Raw genomic sequence first — 24,667 nt, forward strand, 5'->3', positions numbered from 1 at the left:
AAAGCAGCAGCAGGCCTGAGTGGAAGGGATGGGTGAGAGCTGTGAAGGCCGAGACACAGCTGCTCACAGCCCTCACCTTTTGGCACCTTCCCGAGAGAGGCAGCAGCGAGCCCTCTGCAATTCTGCTCTGCCACGAATGGCAAGCCAACAGATTTTTAAATGCACAGACTATAAAGCAGAACTTAACAAACAAACAACCAAAACCAACATATGAGGTTGCTCATGATGCGCCTCTGAATATTGCTATTAACTTCCCAGGATCAGGTCCCACGTGGGGCACTCGTCCTTTCTTTCCATCAGGTGACAGCACATAATGAGACAAATGGTGCAGAAATGATACAGCATGAAGGCTTTGGCCTCCTCAGCCTCTCCAGTGGAGAAGCACATTACTCAGTCACTCCTACTTAATTGAACATGCTGTTTAGACCTCTGCCATCTGCAGGGAGAGCAGAGCAAGGCTTCTGTCACAGATGAAGCCCCTTCTATCATCCCTACTCCATAGCTTAGACCATGAAAGTGCTTAGGAAACAACAACGGGAGAGATACTAACTTCAATAATGCAAAAACAAGGAGCAAAACATTTAGTGCATGCACACAGAGCAAGAGAAACAACACACGGTCCTGCCAGGGTGCTTTTTAAGAGAGCACCAAGAAAGAAGAGATGCCTGTAGGATACCCACAGCTGAGTTCCCTCCCAAAGGCTGCCTTCTCTTCCCAGTGGGCAGAAAACCAGCACAGCTTTACAGTTTCCAGTAGCACTGCTTCCAGCTTCATTGATGGATAAAAAGGGGTCATTTCATTAAAAGTAAGCAAACCAACAACATTTGTATGCCCCCACAGACACATACTAACACAACTTTCCCCATTTTGCTCCTTTTCAAGGTAACTTAGAGGAGGTGCGCCAGCTCTACCACACTCCATTTTGTGCTTACTTCTATGCTGCTCAGTGCTCTTTGCAGATTTATTTTTCTAAAAACTCTGTATCTATTTCAAACTAGTATATACCACAAAAAAACAAGTGCACAAGCCCTGAATTTGCCATAAAAGGCCCTATTAATAACAATAATAATGGGTAGTAATGTGTTTTTAGTTTTTTGTTGTTGTTGTTGTTTGTTTGTTTTCTTTGATTTATAGTTTCTTAGGCTTTAGTATTTCAGACCAAAGCGAAAGACAACTTCACAAGACTGAACTATCATAAAACAATCAACTACTGTAAAACCTGAGCTAAAATTGTGAGATATGACTAGATATGCAGATTAGAATAAGCCTGCAAGAGAAGTCCATCCTAGCCCACCAGAATTCACCCCTACCCAAATTCCTGTTTCTGAAAGGTCCCCCAAACGAATCCATCATGCAATGCCAACTGAAGGTCATTAGGGATGGGCCCAGCTGCACCACCAGGGCAGTGAGTCCCAGAGCCAAGGACCCAGGCTAAATATAACCTGCCATCAGCTTCATCCTGCCTTAACCTTGAGGCTATTATCAAAGCATTCCAGTGAATTATAAGTGCTTTGGTATCATGCGAAGAGAAAGTTGCTCTCAGGTATTCGTGCCAGTGTAATTCACAGCCTCACAGTTTATTAATGACACATGTGCTGTGAACTTGGATGTATGAGCCTCAAGCCTCTGCGCCCCTACACCACTTTCTCACAAGTATGATTTTTTTTTTTATTTTTTTACCCTTCAGTGAAGTAACAAACTGAGAGCAGAGCCCGTTCCAGCATCTCATGGTTAATTAACATCTTGGCCGTTTACTACCTAAGCTCTTTTAAAACCTAGTTTATATAACATTTTTGTAATCTAATGATCAGTTATTGGTATTCCCAGTCATATGAACGTCTGAACTGACTAATGAATATTAAAAGCTAATACTTGATCAAACATCTTGAGGCCATATATCATTGAGATCTACAGCAGTGACAGCTGCTAAAGTATGCAAACCACATAAGCATACATCTAGTAGTTTTGAGATATCGAGGGCCTGGCCAGAATTGCACAGCCACAACTATAAGGTGTAATCTTACAGCTGGAGTTTCATTCAATGCTGGGGCAAACCCCTCCAAAATTCAGAATTACTTGGAATCAAATAATGATACAGTTGCCTTGTGCACATCCCATCCCCATTTCTGTGGGATCACCACACTTCACAGCAGTAGCACTACTTGTATATTTGAAAAAATGATTTTAGAAGAGGAAGAGCAATTCTGCAACTACTCCCTCAAAAACAGACGTATGTGAACAGGAGTCAGGAAGAGATAAAATTGATGATGTAAACTTTTTAAAGATTCAACCTCATTAAGAACGTTTCTCATTCGGTCTAATCAATATAGCCATGGTGTCCCTTATGTTTCACCCTGGGCATTACAGCCATTACGACTTGAGATTTGTAGATTTCTCTCATCTGATCTCTCACAGATATTAATACTAGCAGCCAAGGACAGAGAAATTTCTACAATGCCCCATTAACCATTGTTTTCCAGCCTCAAAACCGCAGAGAATGTGCTGCCGAGCACAGAGGCCCCACAAATGCTATATATAAAACTTCCATTTCTGTTCCTATTGTTGACAAAGAGTAGGGGAGAACGAGAGAACAAGAGGAGGTGGGATGCCTTCAGAGATGAACATATGAAAGAAAGGAGATATTTCCCAGTTTTTCATCCTTAGCCCCAAAGGAACCCCATTTTTCTCCTTTGATAGAGAACACCACACACAGACATGCACTTCTTATCTTGGCAGAAGTCAAGCTACTAACAGCATGGAAAGGAAAGTCAGAAAAAAATTAACAGTTACAGATGCAGGAACAGACAGGACTGGGCTCTAAAGCATATTTTCCCCAGCAATGTCCAGTCTATTTCTATTATGGTTATATTATACAGATGGAGCTTCTACTATTTCTCTTTCAAATCTCTTCTACAAGCCAGGAGGCCTCACAGTTAGGCTGTTTCTTAATACTTGAGTCATCATTTTATTTGTTAAATAATGCTAGTTTTTACTCTATTTCCTTCCTCTAAATGAGTTTCCAAACCCAAAGAGTTCTATCCTTTTATTTTTTGGGGGAAAAAACTCCCTACCCAAATGCTTCAGAAGTGTATTTTTTCTGCACTCAGAAACCAGTCCTTTTTTTTGTTCAACACTTAGTAGCAAAAAAGAAGTCTAACAAAATAGGATAAGAGATTTTTTAAACCAGGGTGGGAAAGGGAGGACAGATGCATCCCCTGAGTATGCAAAACAGAAATGAGATTGAAAAGCGAATTAGGCTCCAATAAAGTCACCTTGATCCAACAGACACAAAGCAGTAGCATTAGAGCTGGGGCCCTGTGCTGGCTAACCAGAAGTTGTCGTTCCCTTATTAACACAGCATACTTCCCTGCCAAATAAATCCAGAGATGTATATCACATCAGATGTACTAACATCCCCCCAAAGTGTCCGTACATGCAGGCCACATAGCATCAGGAGCCACATGGGCCAGCCCAGCTGATAGCTGGCAGTGAGCTGCAGCTGAGCCCAGGCTGCTCAGAGGCAGCCCACCTCTCAGGGAGGAGAGGAAATACCATGCCAAGGGAAAAGATCAGTTCTGCCCCAGCAATGGGCTGTAGGAGTGCTTCTTGGCTCAAGGTTCATCTACTGGTGTAAGGACAAAATTGGTGAGAGGGTAAGCAAGAGCCAAAACACACAGGTGGTTTTGCTGCTGCAGCTAGAGGAAGCTTAGCACCCTCCAAACGTGGGGCTACAACCAGGGCAGGATGGATCCAGCACAGAAGGCTCAACCATCCCTGGGCTATAAGTAAACCATGATGCCCTACATAGCATGCCTCATTCTTCTGGTCCCGTGTTGTCCACATCAGAGCATGCCAAAAGCTCAGTCCCTGAGCCTGGATTTCCTTCCCAGGCAAGGACCACATGCCTCCAGGCACAGGGTTTGGGAGCAGCCAGGGAATACATTTAGACCCAGGCAGTGCAAAGCACACTTGGATCTCGCCGTTTGTTTATAGCTGGAGTGAAAACAAGGACAGATGCACATTGAGCAATGCCCCAAGGACTGGGATTCAGCCCAGTGCACTTCTCCTCTCCCTCCCATTCCCAAAAGAACAAGAGTCCCTTGGATCAAGGCTTGTCATGCAGTCTGGATCAATGGTTATCCTCAAAAGTATTTCTCTGTACCTTTACACGCTATGAACTTGTTATTTGGGGTTATTACTAAGTGGAAGATACACGAAGCTGCAGATGAAGCTACGTGCAATGTGCAAGTATTTTAACGTAGAGATGAAAACAGTAGTTAATAGATAAGTGCATCAACCTCTTCCATCTGAAGCTAAAGCCTGCCTCTTCAAAGACAGCAGGAACCTGGGTCTGGGAGAGCCAAATGACATTCTCTGATGTGGGCAATATAAGCATTTCAAAATTTTAATCAGTCTCAGATATGCACACCTCAGAGCCTGTACCAAAAAAAAGACACATAAAAGAAGTCTTTTCCATGCAGTCGCCTGTCATAGATTCATCTTGAATCCATTTCACTTGGGACCCAAAGACTGGGGGGTTGGAAAAGGTTGCACAACTAAGCATAGTGCTTTGGAGACTGCAGCTTTACAGTCCTTCAGTCTCTGCAAAGCCTGTCATGAAGCAATTTTGTGTTGCATACACCAGCACATCACTATATGGGGACACTAGGCAGCTCTTTGGTGGCCTCAGGCCAACTAACCTTGTCTGGATGGGAGGCAGCAACCTCAAAGTGTTAAAACCTCAAAGTCCTTACCCCATTACTAGTCCTACAAACAAACTGGTCCAGCATCCTTTTCAAATTGATTTTTTTGGCATGGTTAAGTCTGCACAGACACTGCAGTTATGATTTAGTGATACAAAGGTTTTTCAAAATTCGCTTTTAAATAAAAATCAAATCCAAACCAATTGTGACCTTACTACTGGACTGGAAGGAGCTTAAAAAGGGGCAGGGCTTGGTTCTTTAATTTGTCTTTAGCCTCTCCAAGCCAGTGTGTTCTGGACACTCAGTCATCAAAGGAAGCAAGAAGCTGGATTTAAAGTTGTTATGGCTTCCAGATGGGGATAGAAATGAACCAGAGAAGATTACTGTGTGTCATTTGCATACTATGGAGGGGGGGATGCTCGCAGTGACATGAAATCTGGTGAATTTGTCAAAGGAGTGCAGTTTCCCATGACAAGCTGAGGCATCGCACAAGCCTGAAAATGTTTTTTGCCTTGGGGTTAAAGTTTACTTTGTTTTCGGCTGAAACACTGCTCATGGTTTTTCAAGGTTAAAAGAAGAGACTCTGTGGAGTCCCACATGTGAGGTCCCGTTTAACCTACCGACTGCCAGGGAGGCTGGAAATGGCTGGCCTCCTGCTCTGCGGTCACATTTTCTGCAACATCTTCCGTGCAAGTAGGCATCCATGTTAGCTGGCTCACCAGCTTCAGTGGGTGGTTAGGCAGCACTTGTTGGCAAAAACTGCATGTTGGGGGATCTGGAGTCTCTGGACTGACTCTCTGGGGCTGTCATAGCTGGTGAGCTCACTTCCCAAGTGGCCTGGCTACAAATCCATGTCTGTTCTCTCTACACTTACACGCATGCATACTCACACCGACATTTTCTTAATAGGCAGCTGCCAGGCGGGCAGATTATTTCTAATAACTTGGTTTATCATCACAGCTCCTGCTGACATAAAGCAGCCCACGTGGAGAATAGCATGTTCATCCACAATCTTTACCTACGTCAGCATGAGGAAGGACAAAACAACCAAGTGCAAGGACAGCAAAACGCAAGATGCAGAGCTTTAGACCCAAAGTGCAGCCTGGAGGGAGGAAGCTCAGGTGATCTAACCAAAGCATCACAAAGCAGAGACAACCTGGACTTTCCTTTGGCTCATTGCTAATGCAGCAAGTGCCAGCAATTTAATTCTGGGAATGCTCCAGGCCAAGCCTCATGACAAGAGATACCAGACCCAGCAGTTGCACTGTTCATGCTGGCACGCTGTTCTCCTTTTGCTGTCCCAAGGTGGCTGGGTGAACGCAGTCAGTCTTGTAACAGAGGGAAATTTCTCAGGACAGTTCAGACAGATCTAGGACATTCCACAAGCCAAGTTACTTAACTCCTGCTCGCCCAACCCGAGGCCAGCAGGTGACCTTCTTCTCAATTAATCCAAGACGATCCAGCCACCTCAGATGTTCGGAAGGTTTCAGATCAGCCTTTAGACAGCAGATACAAGGTTCAAAGAGAGGTATGTGCACTTTAGAGTACGACTTATCACCTGCTCCCCAGATTCTGACTCACATACTTGGTGGGAAACCAGTTGGGACAGGGGTGCAACCATCTTATGAGACAGCACGTAAGCAAAACCAAGGTCCTTTTTCAACTACAGCTTTGAGGTCATCTTTCTGGTCTGCTTTTGCTTTGTCTTGTCTTGAAAAGGCCCCCTTTCCATCCTTCCTATAATATCAGCCATCATTTCAAGACTGTTCACTGCAAACTTAGCTAGCTGGAAGAGCTACCCACTATCTCCCTGCTTTACTGACTAGTTGCAAGTCACAACACAGTGAAACATATGCACGAGACCCTGAAAATTGGGGAAGGTGGGAGAATGGTGTATAAACAAGTAACCAGGGAAACTGGCTTGCTGGTGCAGAAACAGCAGACAATGACACTTTCTTTCTATCATGGAGCTTAAGCAAATGGGGAAGCCGCTAGCTAAATACAACCTGGGGAAGTACGCCTCTTTCCATCAATGGGAACTCAGCAGGAGTGAAAAGTTCACCAGGAAAGGATGCCAACGTGCACTAAATAAATCTCTTAGGATTTCAGTAACAGGAGCAATAATATAAAATTAGAGATACCAGCAGGTGAAAAATTTACTCGGAAAAACACAGGGTGGTAAAAAATAAAGACACACTGGTTCCCAGCTGAGGACAGCTAACTGGGTCAGAGCCATATAAAGATATTCTTTATGGGGCTATCTTATCTGCCCTCACTTGTGAAAGAATTTGTGCATTATTTGTTTTAATGGAAGACAAAGATATGCTAAGAAATAGTTTTCTCCACGTCTCAAAATTTATTATGATGGCGTAAGATGTTTTATTGCTTATCTAATTTATTTTTACAGCACTAGTTCTAGGTCAATAGTTTACTGATATTTATCCTAAAATGGGATTTAAAGAACTGAAGTTAAGAGTGAATTTCACTGACTGTTCTTGGAGGATATATAGTGAAGAAAACGAGGGATTACAAAGTCAGACAAAACTTAGGGTAATCATTTTCAGTAGATAGACCTTGCAAAAATACCCTGTCCTACTTGGGTGAAATGGAATAAAATATCTACTGTAAGCATGAACCTGGGAGAGGAAGGTATATCTGTGTTCTGCAGTGTGAGATTCTGAAGAACAACTTTTAGGTGAAAATCTCAAACAAACAAACAAAACACATCCAAAAAAAAAATGCAGACGTACAGAAAGAGATGAGAAAGCAAAGCTTCCAGTGTTTGAAAAATCTTGTATCAATTTCTGGAAAAGGGAGAAAGAAGGACAAAAATGAATGAAGAAATCTCATATTCAAGCTACCCTGCTTCAGTAAGGGAACTTTTGATTGAGTTCACAACATGATTTCAGAGTTTCAGGAAGCATTTTAGGAAAAAAATGTATTGTTCTGGAAAAAAAAAAAAAAAAACGAAGAAGGAGTCAAAACCAAAAATGTGCAGTGAAATATACCTACAGCCTGCATCTTACTGTCTCAGCAACTGTCTCCAGATCAGAAAAACACAAAACCACCAGAGCCAACGTTTCCTTCCCTTTACCATGTCTTCCTTACGGGCATCATAGCACTGGCCTTCTGCAAGGCTTTACTTGCCTCCATGATAGGAATGGATCAAGGGGAAAGTTGAGGAAGATGTGACAAGGCCAGTCAGTACTTCAGAGTATGAATGACTTTCTCTGTGCTGAAAAATGGAGGGCACAAGAAAGGAAGAAATGGAGCTGTGGGCCCCTGCACTGAAGGAAGGAGCGTCTGCAACCCCTGGCGCACACAAATCCAAGAAACAAGCTGGCTTCTCAGGGAAACCAAGGATGCAAAACTACAGTCACAGGAAGAAAGGGTACAGGAAGGTGCAGCGAGCCTGCAGCAGAAGGGAAATGAAGAGATGGGCAAGTCACAGGACTGAAGAGATAGAAAAAATCACACAGGTTGCTCAGCATGGCAGGAAAACAGAAGAATGCAAGAAAGCCTTTCAGCATGCACTGCACTTACACAGCTATAAAACAGAAGCTACATAGCTGCATTGCCAGTTACTCTGTTTTGTTCTGTATGCCAACATACCCCTCAGATAAAAGGAGGAAGTGTTAAAAAAAAAAAAAAAAGTAGGAAGCAACGATCACAAAGAGAAGGACAGCATCTCACCCAGGCAGCAAGAAGAACTCAAGGATGGAGGTATCTGTAGACCAACTAGCAGGAGGCCAGTACAGTGGTCTTTGTTATTGTTTGCTCTGCTCTCCAGCACCCAAAGAAAAATATGCAAGCCTCACAGTGCACAAAGGAACAAGTCTCTCCATGCATAACAGGGAAGGGGAATTGCAACAACTCCCAGCAAAAGCAGTGGTTATAAAAAGTGTGGAAAACTCCTTTGTAGCTCTCCATGTACATCTTCAAAGCCAAAGTGATGTTGAGTGATTATCAGAATGTATATTCCATTCTGCAGGGAGGTCAACAGTTTAATGCAAATGAATTAAGATGCAACACCCTTTCCTTTTGCTATTATACAGATTACTTTCCCTTTTATTGGTGATCACAGTCCTGTAGCAAATAGAACAGGTTATGCATATGACTAACATTAAGAAATGTGTTTAATGTACTCTAACTTCCTGTAAAAAAAATTAGTGTCTAGGGGAAGAGACTGCACTTTGTGACCAGACAATTCTTTGCCGACCACATGAAACACAAAACTTGGCTAGCAGACCATAGTCAGTCAGCTCTAATCTACAGAATAATAGAACTTCTCTTTCAGCTGCACTGGTTTCTAAAGGATAAAGACTGCCTGAAAAAAAAAAAAAACTGAGCATCTTTTACAGAACTATAAAGTTAGTGGCTGTAGGGAATATGGTATACATGATGTATCTCAATTACAAACATTTGACAGAGCATCTCAGGAAATATTACTCACAGAATTAATTCACTTCAGTCTCAATAGGAACAAAATCATTCAGAGTGAAAACAGACTGGCAGCAAACAAAATCCAGTTGTTGGCACTAGATCAAGTTTGCACACGCAGCTTACTAGGAAATTGCAGGGAAATATGTTAGCCCACTCTTTACCTAACATCTTCATCATTGTTCCAGAAAAAAAAAAAAAATATCTATTAATAAGAATGACATGGTTATAAACTAAAAAATGGTTGAAAACATTAATCAGGTCAGAAAGCAGAAAAAGAGAAGAAAGGTAGCTTTAAAGGCTGGAGCCACAAATGGAAAATAGGAGACTGAAATGAGCTCTATACCAAGGCATTAGCCACTGACACAGACTGGCTGCAAGAACTGTATCTGGTGGCGTGGACTGCAAGAGTGTGGGATATCACTGCCAGGCTCTCTTCTGCCTATCCTGCATGAATATCACTGCCCCTCCTGTAACCTTGAAAAACTGCTTCAGGGCTCAAGACAGGCAAAGTAACCCCAGCACAGCTGAAGGACTGGGGTACAGCTTTCTTACGGGTCTTGCTGGCCCATGACACAACTGTGATTAAACACCTCCACAACTCCAGACAGATGCATACAGACAGAAAGGCTGACTGTGTTCACACAGCATGTGACACAAGGCTCAGATGAGCCTCCACGGTAAATTCAGCATGCCAGATTTGCTCTGTATGCATAATTTATTTGCACAGGTACATTAGCAACCTTTGCAAACCATAAGTGCTGGCTTCCCCAGAAACAAAGGTAAAATGATATCGAGTCCTTTTACGCAATGTATTTCATAAGTATGGGAAATTCTCTAATAGGATATCTGGGAAAACCCACATTGGTTCAGGGATCTTGTGACCTTCTTTCAAGCCCATGCATTAAGATGGTTTTGTACTTGAGGCCAGCACACCAGAGAACACGGAGACTTAGTCCCTATTTCTAGAACACTCAGGAATATTTCATTCACTTTGAGACATCTCATTAACTTAAACAAAAATCTAACGTAGAAGTAGAGGAGAAACAAGAACATCCGGGGGCTGATTTAAAAGGAGACGCTAAGAAAATGAAATACACAGACCTTGGCTCGGAGACAATGAAAGAGAATATAACGAGAAATGACAAATACTTGAAGGCTATAAACACCAAGAAAGGAGAGGAACTTGGGGTTGTGCAAGAAGTAGTAAACCTACGAGTAATGACATTAATTTAAAAAAAAGATAAACTTGCATTGAAACATCAATTTGTCTTTACAAGTAGTTCTAGTATGCTATCAAGCATTCTTCTAACAGAGAGTTCAGAAGATCCATTGCTTTGGGTATTTAAGAGGATTTTGGACAAATACTTGAAAGTACTCTTTAGGGAAAATATTCTGTACTAAGAGCCAGAAAACTTGCATGATTTAGTAAGTTTTTTTCTTACTGTGACTTCTCTGAATCTGTATTTTGAAATAAAACATTAGAATGCGATTTTTCTAGTGCACAAAGATGGTGAAAGTTAATTTGTCTTGTTCTGCTAAAGAAGTCCTACAAATTATAAAAGTATTATACACTGTTTATTGAATATTGTTGACATCATTGTATATAATCTCTATGTCACTGATTTAAAAGGAAAGACCAAGTAAGAACTAACTATACAGACCTTGGCAGAGGGACACCAAAGGAGGAAAACTCAACAGATGACAAATATCTGAAGGACATAAAATGCAAGGAGCCAGAGGCAAATGAACCCAGGCGGTGGCAGCTTAAATGATTTCCTCTGAGTGCAGAACTAGACAACGGTGAAGCCGAGAATCAAAGTCAAGTGTCTCTCAAGAAGCTGGGCACTCTGGATTCCCTTCTTAAATCAATGGGACATACATCTGCTCGTGTCACAACTAAAGCTCATTCACTCTAAACAAAAGGTACTTTGGGCAGTTCTAAGCTATAGCAGGTACTAAGAAGCATGTGAGAAATCAGAAAATGAAAGACGTGTTCAGCTCTGAACCAGTCAATTGGTAGAATGGACATATTGAGCTGCACTGATGTAATGCAATAACCAAAGTACACACATTTTTATATTAAAAGAAATTAACAGAACCTTTCAAATGAATGGAAGCTTTATAGCCTGAAGGGTAAAAATGAAAGACTTGTACCTGCTGTACGTGGCCAAGGTTGGAGATATGAAGCACATTGTCATTCAGATATTAAAATACTTGGAGAATTTTTATATCTGCTGGAGAATGGAACAGACACCTTTCTGACCTTAAATTAGGTAATTTGTGCATTGTACCAGCAAAAACAAACTCAGTATAGCTAAAGAGCACTTCCCAAATCTCTCATTCTTATAGAGAAGAGACAGTATGTTTGCAAGTGCAGCTGAATGTCAACCACATCACATTCTGCTAAAGTTTCTCCTGACAGTGTCAGCAATGGCTGCAGATAATCCAGGCAGCTAGACTTGGAAATCTTCTTTAAAAGCCTAATGATTAATCAGGCCTGCTTTTGCAGTATTAGTATTGTCAGGGGTCACAGACAGGCTGATGAGAAGAGCCCAATCCCTCAGAAATTAATTCAAGTCCCTCAGAAGGGACGAAGCAATTGCATCACCAACAGAAACAGAAAGCATCAGTTGGAAGTCAGCGCTCAATGATTGAAAAGAGGTGCAGCAGCTGGATCCCACTGGATCCCTTTCTAGTGCCTGCAGCTCTGACGCAGTGTTTAAGCCTCCAGGGTGATGCTGTGCAAGTACCACTGCTGGATGCTATGAAGCTATGGCAGCTTAAAGGAAGCTCAATCTCCCAGGGAAAGAAGTTCAAGGCCTTGAACTTAAAGGCTTTCTTGTGTCTATAAAATTTGCCTTTTCCTTTAATTTAGCGCTTTTTACAGGGAAGTTGAATGGGTAGGAGGGTGAAGGGAGCAGCACTAACATCTGTTGTGTAAAACAAACAGAAAAGGAAGCATCTGAGCCTTTGGGGTCTCATTAACACACCAGAGCCCAGTGCTGGCAATGGGGATACCACACAGTGTGCCAGCTCCTCTTTGCTTCCTTCTTACCCTGTGCTCATTCTAGGTTTCCCCTCCACATCCCTTGTGCTCATGTGTCTGTGATGCCATGGGGTCAGAGGACTGCCACGCTGAACCTGTGGAGCAAGCCAACCCAGGCTGCTTTTATTCCTTGTGGCTCCTCCAAGATGAACACCCTGACGATGTGCAGCCACGGGAGCCTCCCTCCAGCACAGACCTGCCAGGGGAAGCCCAGCTCCAGCCCAGCCCATGGCTGCCCATCAGCATGAGGCCAGTGGCTGCTCTGTGCAGCAGGAAGGGGAGTGGGGTGATGGGGGAGCGAGCTGAGGGTGAGCTCTGGGATCAGCCTGTGAGCCTCTAGGCCCGGCAGTGAAATCCATCAGGAAGCTGGGGGCTGAATGACGGGCCAGGAAGGTGGCGGCTGCTGCCTCTGTCACCCCGTGGAAGGGCGCTGGGAAGTGACTGAGTGGGTCTTTGGCCTGCAGGGCTGCTGGCAGCCATCAGCCACCCCCAAGTCCCACCTCGCCCCTCTTCTGTCCCTCCCCACTGGTGCAACATGGTCGGGGCGGGCAGCAGGGGCAAAACGCGACATGTCACCCAATTTAGACAGTGGCAGCAGCCAAATGCAGCAGTCTTTTTAACGAAAAGGCTGTAAAAGGCTGAAGGCCAAGTGTTGGCCAAGGCATGAATCAGCAGCAGGCTCCCTCCCGAAGATCCCCTTATAAGGCAATCTGAGCCATCCTGCCAGCCCCCCGCACTACAGAGCCCCCCAAGCTCACCGCAGACACGCCTGGCTCTGTGCACACACACACGGGAAAATAATAAAAAGGGGAAAAGGAATCAGGGAAGAACACAAGGGTAATGCTGGTGCGGCAGTGCCAGAGCCGTGAGCCCGTGTTACCACCCTATTCAAACAGGAATGTCATCGATGAGTATTGGAGAAATGTGCAGAAGTGAAGCTCATCGCCCCACTGGGTTTCTGTGTAATTGCATCCCCACTCAGAGCAGCAGCACATGAGCTGCCTTGGTGTGAGTTCCCTGTGCCACACGCACAGTGCTGGGGAGAGCCCTAGTGCAGAAGATGACAGCCCTATGCTCGCAGGGAGACTGAGCACAGACACCATGCAGCTTCTGCCCGCTTTCTTCCAAAAAAAAGATCCCCATATAAGGAGAGAGACCCAAGGCTTCCCCTTGGGGCTCGGGCAGTAGGTGGCTGTGCAGGGATTACACGCACACACCAGCTCTCAGCTCAATGTTTTAACTTTTTCCTGGGTGATGGGGATTTGAAGCTGCTCGGCTTCCCAGTGAGGAGGCCAGGGAGGGAAGCGAGCAAGGAAGGGGCAGCTGCTGGGGATGCTCATGGGAAGCTTCAGGCTTCTGCTGGATGGCCTGGCTGCCCTGACCTTCGTGGCAGCAGGGCTGAGCAGAGAGCACAATGGACACAGCTACCTCACACACCCTGTGACAGGGGCTGTAGGCTCATAGACCCCAGCGTACAGCATCTGCGTTATCCTCTAAACACAAGGCAGGCAGAAGGAGGAGGCACAGAGATGAGCTTGATTCAATACAAACAACTATTATTGGAAGATGATTTCATTAATGAATTATCCCAATTGCAGCTTAGCTAGTGGGCATATGAGAAGTCCAAAGTAATCGGGTAAAGCTGAAGCAATTTGCTTTATTCTGCAATTTAGCTCCTCGGTACTGCCAGTCTCCCAACAGCGTCTGGCTGCACACGTGCACACAGAGCTCACTGTACATTTTGCCTGCTGACTTCAGCACACAAACTGTAGGTACCTCTGGTATTCCAGATGCTTTCCTGATAGAAAGAAGGGAGGACAGCCACATTACCAGCATCAGGGGAGGGGAGGGGATGGAAGAAGTGTGAATAAGAAACAGAGAGTGATTGGTAAGAAGCGAGAAGAAGAGAAATTCAGAAAAAGAGAACAAAGGAGAAACTAGTAAGGGAGGTATGTAGAAAAAAATAAAAACTGCTAAAGAAAAACAAAAGTTTTAAGGGTGGGATTCAGTTGTCTGAACAGGGACATTATGAAAAACTTTATTTTCTGAGTCACCCATGCTGGGCTGGCAGATATGACACGGAAGTTATGGAAGAGTCAAGCTCTCCTGGAGGTCAGGCAGGATACAGTGGGCACCTAAAATAGCACAACACGCCCAAGCCTACGCAGATGAACTGCAGGCTGAATGTCAAAGACCAGAAGGTAGAGCCAGATACACACTGAGGAAAGGAGAGAACCAGGACTGTGTGGACCAAGGGCATACAAACACTATCATTCACCAACAATCTTGTAAGAAAAAAGCCTAAGCTACATGGAAGCCACCAGCTACTGCTGCACAAAGGTGGGCAACCCCCGAAAGGGTGGATCAGAAAGATCACAGTAGCTGAAAACAAGGGAAGAGCACACAAACACTTGAATCAATTAGATACCAGATGTGGTTGGGTGTGTTATGAAAATGTTGGCTTGAATCAGGGGCAGCCATCACATTTTACAAACAGGTTCATATTGTTTATAATAGGAGTAACACTTGACAGCATTGAGGGCTTGGGAAAGAGAAAGCAAAATACAAATACAGCAAGCGCCCTAGCTTGCAGATCAGTGAAAGAGCTGTCTAGCTCTCATGGTCACCAACAGCTGCTGCCCAGCTAAGATAAAGGCATGCCTCCACAGATGTGCTCTGCAGAGCGCAGCTTGTAGCGCCGCAGTCTTAGCTTAGGGACTTTTTGAGCCACAAGTAATAAATGTTTGCATCTAATGGCCTTTGGTGGCCTCTCAGTATCCACAACATCCTGTGTGAAGGAGCTCGACAGATAAATCCCAGGGCACATTAAAAGCCAACTCTCTTTTTGACTGCTTTGAACTTGTTTCGCACAATCCTTCATCTTTCCCAATTTATGCACAGGAAGAGCTGGTGAACAGTTATTCCTTATATCCCTTTCTGGTTCCACTCCTGATTTTAAAGACCAAGCAGAGCAGTTGCACGGAGAAGGTCTGGTGTTTATCACACATACTTTCCTGAATGAGAATGCCACTTTATCTTTTCCTTCTGTACAGTTGATATTGTACATCATTAACAAGTCAACATAGAGGGCAATCAGAAAATCATGTTTGATGAAGCAAACTGCGGGAAGGCAATGTAAATATATTTCCTTACACCTTCCCCCTTTTCAGCGGACTGATCCTTTCTATTAACTATAAACTTCACTGAGCAGCTTTACACAGACTTCTATGTCCTTTGCTAATGTTACCCAATTCAAAAGGTGTTTTTTTTGTTTGTTTGTTTTGTTGTTTGGTTGTGGTTTTTTTTGGACATGCTATAATGCCATACTCTGCCTGTAGTAGATGCATACTCTTGTCCCCAGAATCTATCCTGAACAGAGGGTACGGGAAGAGCTGCTACCAGCACAGCCAGGCAGAAGAGATTTTCCTCAGCTCTAGCATCAGCACCTGCCATTTTCCTACAACTTGGGTGGGAAGGGAAAAGTATGACTTATCATTGACTGAGCCTGTTCACTGCACAGATTCACTAGCTTTATGGGCACTCCTGGAAGAAATGTGAAAGGCAACCTTCATTCCTGCCACCACACCAGCATACACGTGCACTCAGCTCTGCACAGCACCACTGCTCCCTTAGTCGGAATGGATTGAACTTTGGGGAGAATCAGAGCAGGCATTTGGTTTTTTTGCACATCCCACCTCAGGAGCAGGAATACAGTATTTCCCATGGAAAGAGAACAGGACAGAACTGATAGATCGAAGGAAAGGAAGAAAAAGAAGTAGAAGGAGTCTGAGAAAAAGGATGAAGTGGAGAGAAGGGGCAGGACAGCTGCTCACGTGATGCAGAACAGCTCGCATTTGGAATTAGGTCAGCTGTATGAGGAGGCAAATGACAGTCTGTTTTTACTGTGTATTTTTGAACTTACATAACCTTAGCATGCTCCCAAATTACAATACATTTTATTGCTAATCATTTCCATCTGCAAAACAATCCCTTATTGAGACAAACTGCATGAAGCATACTGGAGTTGAAGTTGCAGCCACTGATTTGGTAACTGAGTCTGGATTTTGTTGGGATTAGATAACTTGATTTTTTATTTTTTTTTTTCATTACAAAGAAGAGAAATTCACGATTCTAAAATCACTTTAAAAATAGATCCATCAAAAGTATTGTTCAATACCTACATTCATGAATGCAAAGTCTTGAGAAATACAGTAGGAGTTAATTTTTAATGCTTTTAGACCAAGGCTAGGTGTGATCACGCAGCAACATAAATAGCCTAGGAGTTATAAAATTAAGACAAAAAGGATATTGTTAATGCATGCACAAATATGGATGTGCATAAAGGACAAGCTTCCCCGGAAGACGCTGCTTTATCTTTAGTCAGCTACTACTAGTAATGTACACAAACACACAAACATCAAACATGCTGCGGAAGAGCTTTTGAAATCATTACCCATCAAAACCCATGTGAGCATGAAGTTTAGATTTTGACTGCACAGAAGTCAAGAAACATCTATTCTGTAAAGCTGCTGACCTGGTAAACACCGATATGAAATACCAAACATCTTTGTTGAAGGTATAAGTGAAACTGCTTGCCATGCAGCTGCTCCCCTTTGAATCTGTTTTGTTCATTTGTTTGGGTCTAGAAGAGCTCACTTTGTTCCATAGACATTATTGTTATAGTCCTATATGTCCCATCTGCACTTAGGTCTGCTAGCTCAAAATATTTCTGGTTTGAAATAGCGAGGACAAGAGAAAAAATGAACCTCCAACACATGACGTGTTAGTATAAATATGTGAAGGAGTCTTCCCATTCTAAGGCAGGCTTCCTACACAGCTCTCTTGAACAAAGTTTATTCCTATATATTCCACCAGCTCAACTTATAGCAGCATTAGATCTTATTTTTAAGCCATGTCAGAGCCCTCCCTGGATGCTTGTATCAATGTAAGTAGCACCTGTTCATTTCCTGATGAGTGATAAACTGCTATGTGCTGTGTTTAAGTGTGTCAACGCACAGAGACAAACTTACCTAGACATATTAAAAACAAACAAAACCAATTTTCCACTCAGTTTCCACTGCAGAATCTATGAAATCTCATGGCAGTTTATGCAGCATAACCCTCAGAAACACAGTTCAGCTGTGGCTGAGTGCTGCTGGCTACGCAAATTACTGCTTACCTCCTTTTGCACTGAGATAAAGAGTCAGGCCATGGCTGTGGACATGAGCTGGCTCAACAACCGAGGAAAACATTTTCTTGTGGGAACACGTTGCTGCTAAGCAAGAGATGGAGGCTCCTTATATAGGAACTGAGGTTGCAAACTGCAGCTGTGTCCTAAAACTGAGCCGCAGGTCCTGTGGCTTTGGTGGTTAGACCACTTCTAGCCCCAGTAGGAAATCTGCCTAATTAAGGACCACAACAGAGAGCTCGTTCAAGTATACCTACAGGTTCAGATAGAAAATAGAAAAAGAAATATTCCTAACCTGATTACAAGGCCCTAAGCACTTTCAAATCTCATTTGACATTAAGAAAGCTATAGGTGATCAAGTCTTCAGTAGCGGCAGATGTTTGCAGAGACTTGTTTCATACACCTCAGACTAGCTGGAGAAGCAAAATATTTTGGAAAACAGCTGCCTAAAAGTGATATGTGGTCAGAAATATGTGCGCGATGTGTGAGTATAAATATATCTGGAATGAGTCTGAATGAAATATTTTTTGTTAAAATACAACTGAGAAGGACATTAGTTTGCATCCCAAGAAGAAACTGCATTCCTTTGTAGTTTCAGCACTAGCAATAAAACTGTTAATCAAGGTCTAATTGTGCCTCAGAACAATACATTCTGCCTGAACCAAAAAGAGCCCAGCTTGGCACTCAGATCCCACTTTCAGAACTGGCTGTTATGTCAGAAACAAAGAAACACATTTCTCCACTTACAAATCAGAAGATCTGATCCTGAGGAGGGGCACTATAGAGCCCACATAATACGCCTTTGAATCCTTTTCATTTTATACCCAAATACAACACAATGATGTTCCTCTTTAAAATATAGTACAAGGCATCAGCAGAACAGGGACTGAATATGACTGGGAACCAATAATTAATTCCTAACGACTTCAGAGAAATTGCTACTGCCATGTCTCAGGCCCAAGTCAGTTCTCAAACTGAAGAAACACGATGTATACAAGAACTATGCTGGAAGAAAGCAGCAACGCTAAGCTCACAATATAGTTTGAATCCCTTCAGTTTCCCCTTTAGGATTTCAACAGCCACCTGCCCTAGGAAGTCTGCAGCAGACCTAGAAATAGAAAGAAGCTCCCCAAGAACGCAGGCTCTTTTCTTAAATTACAGTACCTGTAAAATCTAGTCAATGGGAGGGAAAATGAGGTGCATAGAATTATTGATCAGTGAAGGAGGAGCCGAAACTAAGAGCCAGGACTCATTTTTGTTCTTGGATCAGCCCTCTCCTCGAGCAGCCAAGGGGCATTTTGCCTCTGCTCTGTTCTCACGTGCACATGCCTGCTCTGGGACTTGCTTCTCCCTGGGAGCTGGGGAGGCCAGGAGCCTGCTTGCTGTGGCTGACGCTGCACTACTCAAGGAAAGTTAATACAGAGAATAACAGGGGAGAGAGATTTTCAGTACAACCACTGAAGCAGAAGCAAAGTGATCCAGTAGTCTAGAGTATGTTCTTTCTGAACTTTCATAGACAACAGATGTGAGCCTCATTTACCAATGTTGTCATTTTAGCTAGGTATTTGAGATCACATTTCCTAGTAGCCTCAAAAAAAAACACGCTACTTTTCCCAGTATCTGGAGATGCTTTCAGCTCACGTGTGCAGCAACTGTTCCTTGTTTACACCTGCCTAGTATCTGGAGAGACAGCCAGGGCCTCCTCATGTGCAAACGTGCACTGCAAGTGTGCTCATCTACTGACATTCTGCACAGTTTTGGCAACTACCTGCACATTTGACTTTAAAAAGTCAGTGCCAAAAGCAAAAAATGAACTTGGACTGAAAGGTCTACATTAACATATGTCCTTACTTTATGTCCTGGCTCGTCTAAATTTGGGGGATGGTTATATATTATAGGAAAAAGAATTAACAGCTAAAAACGTATCCAAAATTCCACACGTTCACGTATTTGTAGGACCACAAATTTGATTGCAATTTATGCCCACTATAAACTTAATATTAATAATTGTAGCTAATCCCTCTCTTCACAAAGAAAAATGGAACATTGGAACACGAAATGTGAAAATAGTTAAGAAATCCTTACGCCTGTTCTGTATGCAGCACACCCTTCTAGAAAGCACACCCATTCCAACTTGTCTGTTCTCATGGGGGCAATTTTGTTTTAATTCCAGCCCCTTGGGCTTTAGCATATATAGTACCTCCCGGTACTTCTGTCAATACACCCACGCTCTCCTCTCGAACGTGGATGTCCCAGTGTCTGAGTGTCTCTAACCAACACACACAGCAACAGCATAGAAGCAAAAACCTGAAGATACGCAGACAAAATCCAAGAGCAAAATGCATCCTGAAACTCACCAGTGCCTGAGAATTTGAATAAATATATGCTTAACTTAGAGAGGTCAACATCTCCCAAGCAGGAGGGCTAAGCCAACTCTTAGAAAGGGCTGCAGTGCACCAGGATGAAGTGGAGGGCTCATGCGGCTTCTGGCTTACCTGAGGGATGATGTATTGGGACCACAAAGCATCTAGCACACAGAGCTGTTCAGTGAAGTGTGTGCTAGAGGAAAAAGCATTCCTGGGGATACACAGCCTCGCTGAGGTCCTGCACAGCCACAGCTGTGAGCCGAGGCACAGCCTCCCACCAGCGGGGTGGAAGGATGGATGATCTTGCGGAGCTGCTGAGACAGAAGTTGCAAGAGCGCTGCAGGGCATCGCTGACTCCCCGCAGCGGGTGGGCACATCCCTTCCCTATGTACCGTGGGGAAGTCTCTGCACAGATGTTCCCTAGAAGTCACCAAGTCTGGCAGGGAGCTTTGGGCTGGAATTTATACTGTACGATTAAAAAGATCTGCATACAGAAAAAGCGAGTCAGAATAGAGGGACCAGTTTCAACGCCATCCCTTGCATTTAGGCTCTGCTTGGGAAGGCCAGCTACCAACATTCCTGTTATTTCATCTTTAACAGCTTTATTGAATCCTGACATCTATGGTTTTGGTTATTTATCCATCAATCCCATTTACCTCTTCTCTAACAGGGGGCTTCTTAACTTGGCAAAATTCCTTCTCTCTCTTCAGCTTCAGTGAAACTCAGAGTTAAATGCCATGGTGAGCTGTAGCCTGACATACCATGACTTCCCACCCGCGCGCATAGAAAATGCTATTTCTCAATCAATAAAAATTATATGTATCCAGTTAAGTAATTCCTGGCTGCACCATGCACTTCCCTGCAACAAGAAGATCGATTCTGCTGCCTAGTCCTGTGACTACGAGTCAGGGGCAGATTATTTAACAAGACTGAATAGGGGAGGTCTACAGATATTCTGAACGAGGTCTAAAATATCATGTTACTCAGTCTCAGCGATAGCCTTGCATCAGCTGGAGCTATCTATTAGCAAAAAATGCTTTTTAAAAGAATCTACGATTGGCAGGGATCTTCAAGGAGTTTCACATAGTAATTCAGATAATTTATGATTCAGCATAAATATGTTGGAATAGCAGAACCCTGGATACATGTATGGCTGCCCGAATGACCTTTGGAGTTGTCTGCAGACAAGCACGTACAGCCATTTAGGTATGGTGTCCTAGCCAGCCCTTTCTTGATATTTTGTTTTGAAATATCAGTCTCAGTTCATTAGCCTCAAATTTTTGGAAAAGTAGTAGTCTTGCACTTTTTTTTTGTTTTGTTTTACTTTGTTTTGTTTATCCTGCTCAAGCCCCCATTCAAATTCATACCCATTTATCAAATTAAATAAGGAAACCCAGCTGATTATCTCAGGCTTAAAGGCCCGAGATTTTTTCAAACAGAAGGCAATTAGCATGGCATATAAAACAAAAGTGAGGACAGAAATGAAACACCTCCAGGATATTTGCCTCCAGAAGAGCAAAATGAATAATAGAGTACAAAGAAATCAGACATTTGAGGGAGTCACTTCAGAAAGGTCAGATACGGTATGCGGTCAGAATATTACCTGAGAAGGTAATAAGCTACGTGAGCGTGTTTTGGTTTCAGTCCTGAGAACTTCGTGAGTTTCTAGATCTTTAATTCTTGTCCTGGGCTGGAAGTCGCAGAGCTGGAGCAGCGGCTGTTGGAGAGTTTGAAGAGCCACAGGTAGTCCACTGTCAGGCACCAGTACCTGCTGATTCACTGATCATGTCCTGTGCACCTACAACACCTACAACTGAAGTGCCTGCCTTTGCTCTTCCTTCTCCTCAGCATTTAATTTAGAATATACCTATCAAGATGTACCACTTTGGGACCCATGCACTTCACATCACTGCCTCTCCAGAGCAGGTATCACATCCAAATGTGAATTTGTAAATGACTGTAACACCATATAACCCCAGAAACTGCCTTGTAGATCTTGTGCTTCCTTCAGTTTGTCCCCATTGGGCTGTGCACATGTACACAGTAGCTCCTGCTAGTGCTGCCTGCAGCTCTTGAAGACTTCCCAGTCCCTTGCATCTTCACCAGCAGCAAGGAACCCCAAAAACCTTGAATCTCCCCACATAAAACATTTTTTTTTCATAGCAAAAAAAACCATTCATTTGAATTTTGGCATTTTGTATTTTATATTGGGTAACATCAATATAGCTGTTAAAAACAAAATAAACATTTCAAAATGGCAAAAAAAAATCAAAATATTCTGTTCCAAAAATCTGGAAATAAAATGCTGGAATGGTCCGCCTCTGTTCTTTCTGCACTTTAGTTATTTTGTCTGATCTAACACACATCTTTGAAGCATTTCAAGTTTGCTGAAATTACCTTTATAAAAGGGAAGCTTTTCCAGAAAACGTCCAACCATTTCTAGCAGCTGTGTCAATCACTAGTACTTGTGTCTCGGCACAGCTGGGTAAAGATACCCAGTGAGAGTCTGAAAGCCACGAGTTTCAGATAGCTATATTGGTTGCTTGAGATTAACTACTGTTGATTAACCAGAGCACAACATTTAATTATCAGCTGACTTGGTGCAAGATGGAAACTCCAAATAAAGCTGTTTGATCTCCAACTTTTTTTTTTTTTTTTTCTATCTAGTAAGCTGAGATTTTGCAGAAATTTAGAATGAATTTCACAGTGATATTTAATATCTTATCTTTTGTGTTCATCTTTGCATGGCAGCAGTTATCCTTGAAAGGTACAATGAGTATTAGGTTGCTCAGCAAACAAATAAAATACATTCCTGAATATGAAAACAGCATGAGCACTGAATTTGGGGGGAGGAGTTGTTTAAATTTCCAAATACACCACCCTCATTTTTTATTTACTGTGCTTGTCCCTAATCATATAATGCCAATGCATCTATAAATTAACTTGTCAAAGAGTGACTGCTGAAAGTGATAAAAGCTGTCACTTAACCCAAAAGCCTAAATTAATCAAAAGGAAAGGAAAGCAGACCCAGCACCACCATTAATGCTATTTCCTGCTCCACCAGGGATGACAGACATGACTGAGGGAGCTGCGAAGTTAACAGTGATGACAAAAGGAGGCGGAAAACTTGCAGGCTTTAATGCAGAAGCAGGTACACCAGCTGTGCCAGCTTCTCCTCCAAAACACCTAAGTCTACCCTGCTGTTTCAGGTAAATTCGATCTTTGCCTTATGTTCTCAGGGTGGTAACAAAATGCTGCTTTCCACCCCAGAGCCAGAGCTTCATTTCAGGAGTGGACAAACAATCCTCACATCTGGTCTGAGCATCATTTTGCAAGCTGCTCTAGGACTCTGCGAGATGAGCAGCACCACGGAAGTGATTCTCTCCCAGAAGCTGCTGACAGGCCCCAGGACTGGGTTGGCACAGGAGGGTGACTCATCACATCTGATTAGAGGAATGAAATAAACACCACTTTTATCAACATGGGAAGTTTTACCACTTCAAGTCCTTTAACGCACAGTTCCAAATTACAGGGCTACGTTGTTTTTTCTTTTAAGGGATTGCATTTCCACTAATGCCAGGGTGAGCTTGGTATGTAACCTCTTCACCTGAGGCTAGCCAGTAATAATATTTTGCTTTGCTGCCTATGCACAAATCACAGGAAATATTAGGGAAAGAGGAGACTTAAGCAAAAAGGACGCTGTGGCTCAAGCAACAGCATGTGCATGTGTTTCAAGCAGGTGTTCGAAAAAGATTTCTTTTTCGAACCAGAACTGAAGCAAGGTTCTAGGACAGCCTCTAAAGTAAGTGTTGTCAAGAGAAAACTATTTTAACATGGAGCCGGATCACTTTATAAAAGGAATTATTACACGGCTTGCCTGCAGCATAAGGAGACTTGGATTCAGTGCTCAGGAAGGTTTGATACATTCCCAAAGCTTGCTTTCTTTCAGTCTTTCTTTCGCAAGAACAGCAATTAAACCTACCCAGACAGAAACTCTCCAAAAACAAGGTCAGCTACCCTGTGTGCAAATGCAATAAGAGCTTTGGAAAATCCACATCTAATTACTTGACCTCCACAAAGCCTTGACTATTGCAGTACTGTAAACCAGCTGCATACATGCATGATTTCTTTCTAATGCCAGCTGAAAGTTCCTTAAAACACAGAGAGCTGACCTGCTTGTAATCTTACCCAAACCAGATTAATCACGGTTTTTATTCAAATGCAAGTCCAATCCTCTCTACCTTACTAACCGATTTGCCTATTTGTAACACAAGTCAGATTGCATGTTGCACAGAAAAGCATCTTGCTTTACTGTGTTAAATTTGCTTCCTTTCTTCTAAGCCAGGACATCCACGCTCAAGCCTCTCTGACATCAAACCAAGATATTTTTTTTTATTTGGGGCTGGCAGTGATGGTGCTGCTGTGTGATGCCACATGCCATGGAGAGCCAGCCTGGGTTTTGGGGCCCAGAAAACGAGCTCAGCTTAATCAAACCCTAAAGGAATCCAAACCAACCCCCCACTGCTCGCCCCTTTCAGGATACTCTGGGAAATAAGTCTCACACAGCCGATTGCATAATTTCTGTAAGAGAAGCAGAATGCTGGCAGATGTGGGCCAGCTCTGTGCAACATGCATCTGCGCAGGACACTTGATTACATGATTCATCCAGCACTTCATTGTTTTAAAAAATGATGCGTGTTAACCTCTCTCCAAGAAATACAATAAGCAGCAAAATCACTAATGAAGCCTCTAGTCTGCCTTACAAACAACTAAGAATGCCCCAACCTTCCTATCCCCCTGGACATTTTCCAGTCACCCCTAGCTGCTCGTCCTCTCTGCCTCCTTCTCCTAGAGATTTTAGCCAGAAGCCCCCTTTCCTGAGGTTGCCTTCCCATTACTCAATTACTTCCTTCATTCACCT

At 43.2% G+C, this 24,667-nt stretch overlaps 1 protein-coding gene across 41 annotated transcripts in view; it reads right to left on the bottom strand.

Moving 5' to 3' along the window:
- CACNA1C (calcium voltage-gated channel subunit alpha1 C) overlaps nucleotides 1-24,667 on the bottom strand; it is a 476,864-nt gene that overhangs the window by 223,138 nt on the left and 229,059 nt on the right. The window lies entirely within an intron of this gene.

Source organism: Aythya ferina (genome assembly GCF_964211825.1).
Source record: "Aythya ferina genome assembly, chromosome: 1".
Classification (NCBI taxonomy): Eukaryota; Metazoa; Chordata; class Aves; order Anseriformes; family Anatidae; genus Aythya; species Aythya ferina.